Here is a 12,581-nt window from a genome sequence, read left to right as displayed (position 1 = left end):
ATGAGTTCCTACTCATTTTGACAATCTACAGATTCTTATCGAATCACCTCACAGTTTTTATGGATCTTAACCATATCCTCTTTTTCTTATTTAACATTGATTCTTTAAACTGACCTAGTAAGATGTATAACTCAAGACTAGTGAAGTTAAAGGTATTACTTTTTCTTGTTTGTTTCTGCTATTTCCCACCACAAACTAACTGGCTCATCTCTAGGCATGGAAAGACCAAACCATGAGCAATTTATTTAAATAAAAATAAATACCCTTAAAAATTTTCTAAGATGAAATCTGAACCTGTTTTGCATTTATACTTTTTGATATACTGTTGAATACAAATAGAAAGGAATATAATCATTAATGCTAATAGTCAAATCACATCCTCTTGCCTCACTGCTCAAATATTATGAAATACATATTTTAGCAATGATTGTTACAGTGTTTAAAAACTCACTTTTATAAATCAGTATAAATGAATACCCATTATACATGTTCAAATAAAAGTAAAAAACTTCCAATATGCTGTTATTATTTATCATTGATTATATATATTATGTGTATATTCAAAGTACAAAATGCAACAATCATGTTAACAATGATGGTGTAATGAACTGTTGTATGTGTGAGACTGCCATGTTTAATTTCTTGGAAATCTGTAAAGGAATTTCAGAGGTTAAAAAAAAATAGTAAGCAAAAAAAAAAAAAAAAAGGGTTGGAGAACTGTTGATTTTAAATAAGTAGCCAAATGAAGAAAACATTCTTCCTAAAAAAAGATTAAGAATGTAAAATTACATTTTAATATTAAAAAAGCATTTTTAAAAATCTAGAAAAACATTATGACAAAATCTGCATTTGAAAAAGGTCTGTAAAAACAGCAGGACAGAATTGCCCTCAACACCTTTTACTTTTTCTTGTCAGAAAAAAGTGTATGCATCTCTAGAATGATAAATGATGTTAAAATAGGCATTTATAAATGGCAAGGAGGATTTCACAGGAAGTTTGCATGTATTTTTTACAATCAATGGCATTGTTGCCATCAGTAGGTCACAAGTAAAACTTCTCTAGCTAAAAAGCAAAATGAAATATAAAGTTTTAAATGTATTAGGTCTGTTGCCTGCGTTTTGTAGATCACATTTTTTCAAAGCGTGACTCCATTTCTTCTAAGACTTTGGGTGTATACCGTACTACTAATTTAACTTTTCCTTGGGCTGCTTTCAGCAGTTCTACAGCTTTTTCATGATGTTCTCCTTCAATGCTCACTCCATTAACTGAAAGGAGTTGATCTCCTCGTTTGAGGCCCCATGCCTATCAGCTATTCCACCTGGAATTATTAGAGATATGTAGATCGGAGGGTTTTGTTCTTTGCCTCCCAAAATATTGAACCCAAGACCCTCTCCTGTTTTGGGTAGCTCAACAACTCGAGGATGAGAATGTCCTTCACTGGCAGCAAATGCAGCGACAGTAGCCTTTGCAGTTGCATTAGCTCTCACTTCAGGTCTGCTACTAATATCCACAGTCTCATAGACATGTTCATATACCTCTCTTACAGCATTGCAGAACTCACTCTGAAGGACTCTCTGTAAAGCCTGAAGTTTCTGTGGTGGTACATCTCCACTCCTTTGTAGTTTTTCCAACAATTCAATTGCTCTACAAATATCCCTCTTTAGGTGTACGGTTTCCCCCAGCACTGCCATCTTCTCCCTTATCAATACTGAATGACAGGAAATGATGACAGAGGAGTCTTGAAATGTTATTAAATGAGAAACAAAGGGTGCAATGTTTGTCTTGGTGTAATACCCTCGGGAGCATTATTATTGAACATCAAACACTTGTGATTACTATCTGCATGTGAAGAAAAACATTATCCCCTTTTCCCCTTAATTGGTAATTGTGGTGGAATCAGACTTCCTGGGTAGAAGAGGAATATGCATTCACATCATTAAGGTCAGTATACATCAGTGCTTTTGCTTATAGTATGTGCTGCCTCCAGAAGATAAAATACCTGCCAATGGCCTTCTACTTTCAAAGTAGAGACACTTTATACACACTGGGATGGAAAGCACTCTCCTCCCCACCCCATTCACAGAGAACCCTCTTCCTTAGCATCTCTGGTGATAAAGTTCCAGGAGAATGGCCCTCATGGGTGCAGGTGACACTGTCCCATTAAAACAGTGGTTGCAGTTCTTGCTGTTCCAGTGGAAGGAATTAGGTCTCAGCCCCACACACTGGCCAGTGGGAGACACAGGTTCTCACAGAGACTGGGAAGAAACAGGAGTCCTGAGCAACCTGGATCTGCATGGACAGAGACTAGGAATGGAGAGAATTCCTTAAATACACCTTAGAAACAACATAAACAAGTAAAAATATTTTTGTTCATCCTATTGACCAGAGCAAATTATCAATAAATACTTCTATTAATTAGGTGCCCAGATACAGTGAGATAAGACAGGACCTTTACTAGATTGTACGAATTGTATATGGAATTTCATATTCACACCCAGATGTATATGTTCCCTCTCCATTTAATGTCCTCTTGCATTACAAAAAGCTCTTAACTCTCTACCTACAAGAAATAAGATTTTTTTCTCTGTCAAGTTCTTTAGGCCTGAGTGTCTGGCAAACTTAATTGATTAGGTCCCACAAAAAGTCCACTTCTAACCCTTGTTGCTAGTATTCTGAAACTGCTAATCTGGTAAAAAAATGTTGCAAAGCCTTTTCAACTAGCTCCAGTCTAGGCAGTTACTGGATAAATCCTGGAAGCACAATACCAGAAGAGGTGTGCCTTGTGTGCTTCTCTATAGTAGCAGGGAAGGGGCCAAGCAGGGTGGCCATACACCCTCTCCAAACCCTGACCCTAGAGTGACCTGCAGGCACATCCCATGTCCTTGGGTCTGATGCTGTGATGTGGGGCAGGCCATATGCATCATGTGATCTTCATACAGTTTCCTCCAAACAGAAGAAACATTTTATATCATATACTCACAAGAGAGGGCCACAGACTTTTATTTACTCTTCCCATCTGCTGAACCCACCAGGGGATTTGCATACTGCTACATGGGGAGGATCTTTCTGCAAGTCTGAGATAAAAGCTCACCTCTAGTCTTTTCTTGACTGAACAGGACTACTCACTTAAACTTCTGAAGATGAGGTGCCCTGCTCAGCTCCTGGGGCTGTTGATGCTCTGGATCCCAGGTAACAGCACAAGGAAGGAGAACGGGGAGAGAGGGAGGCTCTGAGGTCCACTGCTGCCCAGGCATCCTACATACATGTGGGCGATGTGCAGTTCCTGTCCTCTGGGAGTGCATGTGCCAATTAAATCTGTGAGGAAGAGGAAGATTCCAGAATAAGCAAAGACATGTGATCAGGTGAAGACTCTGCACTAATGGAGGGAGATAACATAGTAGATTTCCAGAAGACCCATTATACTTTGCAACTGTGTTCTTTTCTTAAATATTTTTACAATATGAACCAAAGCCAAAAAATGTTAAGCCAGAAAAATATAACAAAAGAAAAAAAAAATTACAACAACATTTGTATATAACCATGTGCTTCTGCCACAATTACAGGATACATTGGGGAAACTGTGATGACACAGACTCCTCTCTCTCTGCCATTACTCCTGGAGAGCCAGCCTCCATCTCCTGCCGATCCAGTCAGAGCCTCCTCTACAGTGATGGCAACAGCTATTTGAGTTGGTACCTGCAGAGACCAGGCCAGTCTCCAAGGTTTCTGATCTATATGGCTTCCTACAGGGCCTCTGGGGTCCCAGACAGGTTCATTGGCAGTGGGTCAGGGACAGATTTCACACTGAAAATCAGCAGGGTAGAGCCTGAGGATGCTGGAGTGTATTACTGCCATGAAGTTTTACAACTTCCTCTCACAGTGGTATAGCTCTGAACAAAAACCACCCTACTTGGGGGAGCCAGCTGCCCACTCTGCTGACTGTGTAGAAGGACAGCACGTGTTTCTACATGTGTGAGAGGAAGAGGTTGAAGGACTGAAGAGAGTAGGTCACAACTGATGCCTCTGGACAAGGAGTGTCTTGGCTAGACTCTCCACTCCTGCATTCAAGCTCTGACCTAAGCAGCAGCAGAACGAAGAGGGTACAGTTGCCCTTTGAAAACCAGGCACAGGGGACAAGAGAGCTGACTCGTAGCTCATCTTAATCTTCATGACCTGCACACAGGTAGTGATTACATGCATCTATTGTCACAGTCGCACAACTGAGGCTGAGTGTGGCTCCTGGCAACACAGAACTTATGAATTTTTTAATATGCCTTTTTTTTTTTTGCTGTGGTTTTGCTTTTGGTTGGTCAGCTGATAGCATACATGCAGCAGGAAAATATTTGGGGTTATTTAGAATGTGTTTCTCTTACCTACCATTCCTACTTTCACTATTTCTAGAATATACCCTTATCCAGTATGGGGGAGGTGCACCACTGAATATTAATGTTCTAAAGAAAAAAGCTGAGAAGACCATTCAGTTTTGAGGTTTTCAAATACCTAGATGGTATGGGAAATCTACTCAAAAAAAAAAAAAAAAAAAAAAAAAAAGAAAGAAAGAAAAATAGAAAGGTTAGAAAGGTCAAGTATCTATAGGCTTTGGCAGTTCAGTCAGAGCATGTTGCAAGAAAAAGGGTCTTATTTATTCCAAAGTTGCATTACAAAAACAAACAACAAATCATGGGGAAGTAGACAGAATAAAAATAACAAGAATAATACAAACATGGATCCCTCCCCCAATAAAAATAAGAATCTGCAGATTTGGGGCAGAGGGTAGCATATGAGGACATGAAGGGCACACAGGAGTAGTCAGCTGTTGAACAACACTACACTTGTGGCTCACTTGTTGGGCAGGAAATGCTCTTGGGGTTGAGCTAGATGTATGAACCAAGTGGACAGAAACTGAGAGGTATGGCTTGGGAAGAATCACTGACTTGAAGGGTCCGCTGCTTGGATTTCCAGGTTACGGCCTCATGCGATTGAAGCTTATGAAGAATTAGGACACCATGCAGAACTCCAGGTCTGTAATGACACAATAGTTAGCAAACTTCCTGTTCAAATATGCCTTAGGTCATGTTGTACATCCCAAATCAACCCAATAGAGCACATGCAATATTTCAAAGGTAGATTCTGCCCAATTATACACCTGTATCATTTTGGAGAGGATGTTCATTCAGAAGAGACCATGTAGTTAAGATGCACAGGAGCAGAAGGAAAATCTGGGGCTGGAAAGATCAGCAGGAGGTGTATTGAGAGACTAAGGACCATGTGTCAGACATACATGAAGGATAGTCAAGTGTAGCATTTTGGGGTGTGGTGGTGGTGGCGCAATAATGTTGCAGGTTTGCTCTCCATTTCTATCCTAGATACTCAATCATATTTCCCAGTTCAGTCATCAACCAATGATCCAAAGAAAAACCTAGTCTGGTGTTAAGGCTCAGCTCATTCCCAATGTTTTAATGTGGGTCCATTCAACTTCCAAAGCTCAGTTGTATTCTTACTCCCTAGGGAGTCCTTCTTGAGTGTAGCCATAATTTCAGTGAACACAAATTTGGATAATTTCAATGGATGAAAATGGACAGAGAACATTGACTGAAGTACTCTTCTCTGCAACTGTGGTGATCTGCTCTTCATTTCATTCGCAGCACTCTGAGTTCATTATAAACTCACTTTTCAATGTTTTGATTTTATTTCCACTTTTGTTCAAATGGGTTTATTATTCATGATGGACAATATTCTAATTTAAGGTGGAAGTCCTGTTCCTTTTTAATTAAATTTTACCACAGAGATGCAGGCTTTGCTATTAAACTGCACATGATGAAGCTCTAGTCAATCAATAAATGCACATTCATGATCACCCAAACATAGAAAATGAAGGAAAAACTGGAAAAATGATGGTGCGCATTTTGTTATCAAACTAGCCGGTTGAAAATGACTAATTTCCACGTTGCAGTAAGCAATATATATCCACATTCACTTCACATACACCTGGGATGGGCTAATGCCATAGTAGAGATAAAAGACTTAAATTTACAGAATTAGTGACCCTCTGTGTGGCCATGGCCGCCCATTCCAAGATGGCAAATTCCACGGTGACCACAATGAACCCTCCAGTGTGTTACTCTGCGGAGATTCACAAGGAGCAGTAGGGAGGCTGCCGGGTCAGGACAGGTGCATTATGGCCCCGGAAGTCCTCAGGAGGCGCGGGGCCGCAGGAGGACGTGCTGACGTCGACACGCCCTACGTGCCAGCCAGCGCCCTCCCTGCTTCAGCTCCTTCCACTTCTGGACACCGCCATCTTGCTCAGGCTGAAGTCGCTGGAGTGGGAACAGCTGGGTCCCAGGTGGCGGCTGCGCTGGACCTGCCAAAACCCGAGCGTGGAGGCGCAGCCTTCGCCCGCCGGACTCAGCATCACTCCTTCAGAACAGGAAGTGCGTGGCGTCTCGCGTCAGCCACAACCCAGTGTCTTTGAGCCAGAAGGCCCCCGACCCGCTGACCAGAGGCTCCTGGGAAGGACCGTGCTGCAGGCGGAGTGGCATTTACATGTGTTGGGCAGGACCAGGAGATTAGACTGGACCGGAGAGTGGCAGACTGTCTCATCAGAGCCTCACTTGGAAGATCTGACCAGGGAACAGGATCTGAATTCCAGACAGCAGGATGGCTGTCCTCATCTGTATGGGCCACGTGGACGTCCAGGGCACCCGCCAGGAGGCCTCTGGGCTTCCCTACCTGTGGCTCTGCCAGTGCATCCAGCACGTGCAGGAGAGGAGAGTCAGATGTACCAGCGGCTGCAGGAGAAAAGCAGCCCGGCTTCTTGGACACTGTGCTTCTCCTGAGCCCCAACCCCGCTGGGAACCTCCTGGGTGGGGCCGCCCTGCACCACTGACTTCTGGAGCGCCACTGTTAATGCTCTTTCCCTCGTGATTCCTGTTTTTACTTCTAGATGTTCTGCTACTGGATGTGGTATTATTCCATAAACTACATAGGCAATGAGAAGGTGTGCAGAAATGCCATATTAAGAACCACTATTTTTTTTTATTCAAAAGGAAAAGATGGAGTTAACTATTCTGCAACACTGCTCTTCATAGTCTAAGCCTTTGCTCCCTCAATTGTTGTACAATACTAGAATAAAGCAATGGGCTAATGGTTACTGAGAAAGTATCTGGAATTTAATAATGATTTTTTTAAACTAAAAACTGACTGGTAAGTATATGTAGAAAATGAGAATATTGAATCCTTCCAATTACAAACAAATCATCTGAACAGTGGATTTAAGAATATGTAGTCTTACAGAAAGAGAGAGAAGAGACCATTAGGCTGAAAGAATATTCAAACACGTGTTTGAAAAACCAATATAATTGGTTATCAGCAGTAAGGTGTAAAAAAAAAGCAAAGAGAGGGCTGGGGAGATAACTCAGTTGGTAGAGTGCTTGCCTTGCAAGCACAAGGCCCTGGGTTCAATCCCCAACACAGCAAAAAAAAAAAAAAAAAAACAAAGATAGTTCTGCTGACAGAATGTAATACTGGATAGAAACATGAAGGTATATGAGTGCATAGCACTGGTAAGAGAAAACATATGTATAAATGAAGATTATCCTTGGCTGCATGTAACAGCCAGAGCAATGTCAAGCAGTTTGAGATGCTCACATAAGAAAAATGTGTGAGAAATAAACAAAAAGGGGATTGTGAGTAGAATTAAAGAACCTAGTACTTTTGGAAAACAAGTACAGAGTCAGTGTGATGTTAGACAGGTAATAGGACAAGGAAATCTTTTGTAAGTGATATCTGTATCGATTTATATATAATAAAAGCCCAACAGTATTTATATGTACAGCACACAGCATACAAATTTGTGTGGATTTCAATCTGATGTCATAAGTTGCATGTGGATATGAAAGTTGGAAAAAAAAATCATGAAAGGGATTCAATATGCCCAAGTTTTCTAAGAGCATCAGTAAATTCCAAGGCTTATAACCAAGATGTATAAGTGAAGTATGTCCACTACAGGATATGTAGGTGAATGTGCATAAAGATCTAGCTTAAAAGCCAAATGTTGGATACAATCTAAGGGACTTATCAGCTACAGATGTATGAATTGTGGTACATCCATTGAAGAAATGCTATATGGTATTTAGAACATTCACTGTTATCCACCATGAATCCAGTGCATCTCAAACTGAATGAAGAGGGAAAGCTGCTAGAAATGAAAACACGCTTGCTTCAATGTACATGAATTTCCAATCCAAGAACAAGAAAACTTTTATGGTGGACTGAAGAATAACAGTCACCTTTCTAGAAGTTAAAGTCAAGTGTTGACTTGGAATATGCTTGAAGGAAGTTTGGAGAGCTCTTTATTTGATCTGAAGGGTGAATACACACACACACACACACACACACACACACACACACACAAAGCTTATTCATACAATTAATATTTCTTCTATTTATACAGTGTGCTTTTCCTATTTTTAAAGACCAAATATATGTCCTTACATGTTATATGAACATCTACTAAAAGTCACATATTTATGGACACACTGCCTTTGAAAAAAAGCATAAAATGTACCCAGAAAAATGCTAAAAAACATGAGCACTAAGAGAGGAAATGGAAAGAATCAGTTCAGTTGAACTATATTCCAACATAATTAGAAGTAGCTATGTATAAATATAACAGACTATAACAAGACATATGCAATGTTTTTAAGTGTCCACTGGAGAAGGCTCCACAGATGCTCTAAATCAATGAAGGCTGTGTAGTGAACTGAAGCAGAAAGCTAGAGGCCTATCAGACTGAGGTGAAATACAAAATGAAAGAGAAAAACATTAAAAAGTCCAAGACTTGGTAGAATTTTCTACCAATTTCTATGAAATTGACACAGAGAGGCTATTGAGAATACTGTGGGGAAATCAATCAAAAGGAATAAAAAGAATTAGCAATTTCATATATGTGACTAGCAAATACTTTCTCCCATCCGTTGGGTTGCTTTTTCACTCTGTTGACAGAGTTTTTGATACTTTTGAAACACAATGTTTTTAACTTTAGTGCATTTTTTCCTGTTATTGACACTGTTTTAGAAATAATTGCAAAATCCAATCTTGTGAAACTTTTCCTTGTGTTTTCTTATTCAAATTTTGTTCTTACCCTTAGGTCTGTGATCTATTTGTATGATTTTTGAGTTGTGGATCATACAAGGATCAAGTTAAGTATTCAACGTAATTCATCTATTTACGGATATTTGATTTTGCCTGCACAATTAAGTGAAAAGTTTACCCTCTCTCCCATTGAACTTTGTCCCTTGCTAAGCATCATTTAATCTTAAATGAGAAGTTGTATGCATAGACCCTATATCATTCAGCTGTGTGTGTGTGTGTGTGTGTGTGTGTGTGTGTTTATGACAATACTGTGTAGATGGGATGTGTTAATTTTTAAGTTGCTTCATTAATACTTGATTCAAAAGTATACTATTTTGTAAAATGCTTATTCAGGTCATTTTCATAAATTTCAGTTGCATTGTTGCTTTGTTTTTCTTTTTCTTTTCTTTTCTTTTTCTTTTTTTTTTTTTTTTTTTGCCTGTTTAGTTGTGTTAGTTCCTTATGTATTTGAGGTATTAACCCATTATTAGTTGTATGGTTTACAAGTACTTCCTGCATTATATAGGTGTCCTTTTATTCTGTTGATAGTTCCTTTTCTGTGCAGAAGCTTCTTAGATTATTGCTGTCCCTTTTGGTCATTTTTGCTTTTGTTGGTTTAGCTTTTCATGTGACATATAAAACAAGTATTCCTAATGCCAACATCGGATTTCCCCTATGCTTTCTCTAGGAGTTTTACATTTTCAGGCTTTAATTATTTCACACATATATATGTTATTTTATATTTATTGCTGATTCTTCATTCTTTTCTTTCTTGGAGGTGTTTTGATGAGTTTGAATATATAGATCCTTCTGAAGGGTGAGGGCAATGGACACTTTAAAAATCATTTTGACTATGGGTTATCCTTAGCTCCTGAACAGGAAACACAAGTAGAAGTGAAGTTCACTACTGTTAGCTGTGCTTCCTTAAGCAGAAAGTCACCCTCCATCAGTTGCATTGATTGTTGTAGCATGATAAGACAAAAATTATATGCTAAATAGTTCATTCATTCCCTTATCTTTCTTGTTCTGAACTTCTGGTTTTTCTTACTAGGAAACAAAAGGAAGAGAAAAAAAGAACACATGAGTTGATTGACAAATCGGATTAAATGTATTGATTTTATCTCATGTTTTCTGAGTTTCTTGAATTTTCCTTATAGAAAATTCATAAAAGTATTTTGTAGATTCTTGGAACTTAAACATGAAAGAAGAAACAATTAGTATGAAAATGTCCAGGTTATAGTCTCAATGTCTTATCTAAAATAAAAACAAGCCTTCACACTGTGGCTCCCCATTTACCAATGTGTTGCTATGTCTCTGCTGCCACAGCTACCACTGCCACCACCATTTTATTTGGGGCAGCTTCCATTTTGGGACACCTGCTGGAGACTAGAGGCTCATTATCTAAGTGCTTACAGGTTAGCCGCTGCTGCTGCCACCAACTTGGGATGTGACTGCTTACATTCAGGGATAACAGTCAGCACCTGAAAAATCCTCACCAAGGGTTTTGCAGGCTTGGTTACATCTTAGGAATCCCTTCTAGGTGTGCTAATATCCACCATTTTTCTGCAGAGGCAGGAGAGAGTCCTGGAAGGGGTCAGTGGGTGGGAAAAGAGTGTGAGGGTATCCTTATCCTGGTTCATCCAGCCAACCAGCCTGGCACACACCTAGATCCCAGAGACAACTTGGGCAACACTTGCTGGGATTCAACGTCAGTCTTGTTTATGACTCCACAGATCACCTGGTACTGCCAGTTTGGCAGCCAACAGGGCCTTCCAGCTCCTCAATCCCCAGTCTCCCAACCATCCCCTAGCCACCAACCTGGCCCAGTGCCTGCAGCTACATGACTGGCCCATAGCTTTCAATGCCTGGTCCTGATTGTGCTGGTTGACATATTTGGTTCCATGGAAATGTTATAGGCCTGGCTATATGAGGAATGACTAAACAGACTTCATTTTACCTTGATACTCCATGTTATGTAGGAAATGCTTCTCCCATGGGAATGCCTCACCTCTGTACCCATCAACAGTTCTTTAGCCTGACTAGTTTGGCAATACAAAATGATAATTCATGTATAATGAAAAATTGTTCTGTTTTCGATTCCTAGTTTCCTAAACAATGTACTATGTTAAAGGTGATATCAACAGTGATCGTCTAGATATTAGCAACCATTCTTTAGTTTGTACCTAAGTAAGGTCATTTTGACCCACTTCCCCCTCTGCTAGTGATTTCAGATCCCATGTTGTTAGTTTGTAATTTTGATTCTCAGCAACAGACATTTATGTTTGATGAACTGACTTATGGTATAAAAACCCCTGCAACCCTGTGTTCTGGGCTATTCTCCCAATAGCCATTTTGGGGGGCATTGTGTGAGACAGTCAGTTGGCCAGGTTAGTAAAAACCCTCAAATTTGGATTTCTCAGTGGTGATCGGTCTGTTCTTAAGTTGGGCCCCAAAGCACTGATTTGCCCAACACAGAACAGCTTACCGATGCAGGTGCAAAGGTCCTGTCACTCAGCCCTCAGGACCTCTGGGGAGAGAGATTCCTGATTGGGAATTTGAAAGGGTAGGGGCAGGAGAGATGCAATTTAGAGACTAAATTATTGTTTTAGTCAGACTTTTTTGCTTCTGTGACTGAAAGATCTGACCAGAACAATTTTAAAGGAGGAAAGGTTTATTTGAAGTCTCAGAGTTTCAGGGGTCTTAGTCTGTAGAAGGTCAGCTCCAGACCTTAGGGCTAGAGGTGAGGTAGAATATCATGGCAGAAAAGTGTGTCAGAGGAGAGCAAGTTCACATAATCAGGAAGCAGTGAGAGACAGAGAGAGAGAAACAGAAAGAGAGAGAGAGAGCAAGAAAGAGAGAATGACTCCACTCTCCAGATACAAAATATGTACCCCACAGCTATGACCCATTTTTCACCTCCTCGAGTCCTCGAGTCACATCCTACCACTTTAATTAATCTCATTACTGATTAATTCACTGTTTGGGTTAAGAGTCTTACAAAACAGTCATTGCCCCTCTGAACCTTCCTGCACTGTCTCGCATGCGAGCTTTTGGGGAACACCTCACATCCAAACCATAAAAATTATAGACCAGGAATTGTGGGGTCCACAAGTGAGGGAAGGGTCTCAGTTCAGTCTCCTATGTCACATGAGTGGACCCCAAAGGAGAATCCTAGGGTGCATTTTTTCCAGAGGGACTGTCAATTGCTATACCCTCCCTGCAGGGGTCCTTCCTCTAAGTCTAATCGTCCAACCACAGTAACTGTCATAATCCTGAGGGTGGAGTTACTAGCAAGATCCAGACAACCCCACCTACCGGAGGAGAATGGAAGCAGAGAAGTTATTGAACTCCAACAGAAACAATTGTTCAATTTTCTTTGAAGACCTTTTTTTTTTCCTCCATTTTTTCCCCTTTTCTTTTTTTGTTTTTCACTTTCACACCCCCATCAT

At 40.2% G+C, this 12,581-nt stretch overlaps 1 pseudogene across 1 annotated transcript; it reads right to left on the bottom strand.

Moving 5' to 3' along the window:
* Positions 1-975: 975 nt before the first annotated feature.
* On the bottom strand, positions 976-1,691 carry LOC306643438 (protein lin-7 homolog C-like; annotated as a pseudogene). The gene has a single exon. The product of its transcript is annotated as a protein lin-7 homolog C-like (transcript).
* Between the last annotated feature and the right edge of the window lie 10,890 nt (positions 1,692-12,581).

Source organism: Sciurus vulgaris (genome assembly GCF_902686455.1).
Source record: "Sciurus vulgaris genome assembly, chromosome: 14".
Lineage (NCBI taxonomy): Eukaryota > Metazoa > Chordata > Mammalia > Rodentia > Sciuridae > Sciurus > Sciurus vulgaris.
The sequence above is the reverse complement of the archived record's forward strand: the minus strand, read 5'-3'. Positions and strand labels throughout refer to the sequence as shown.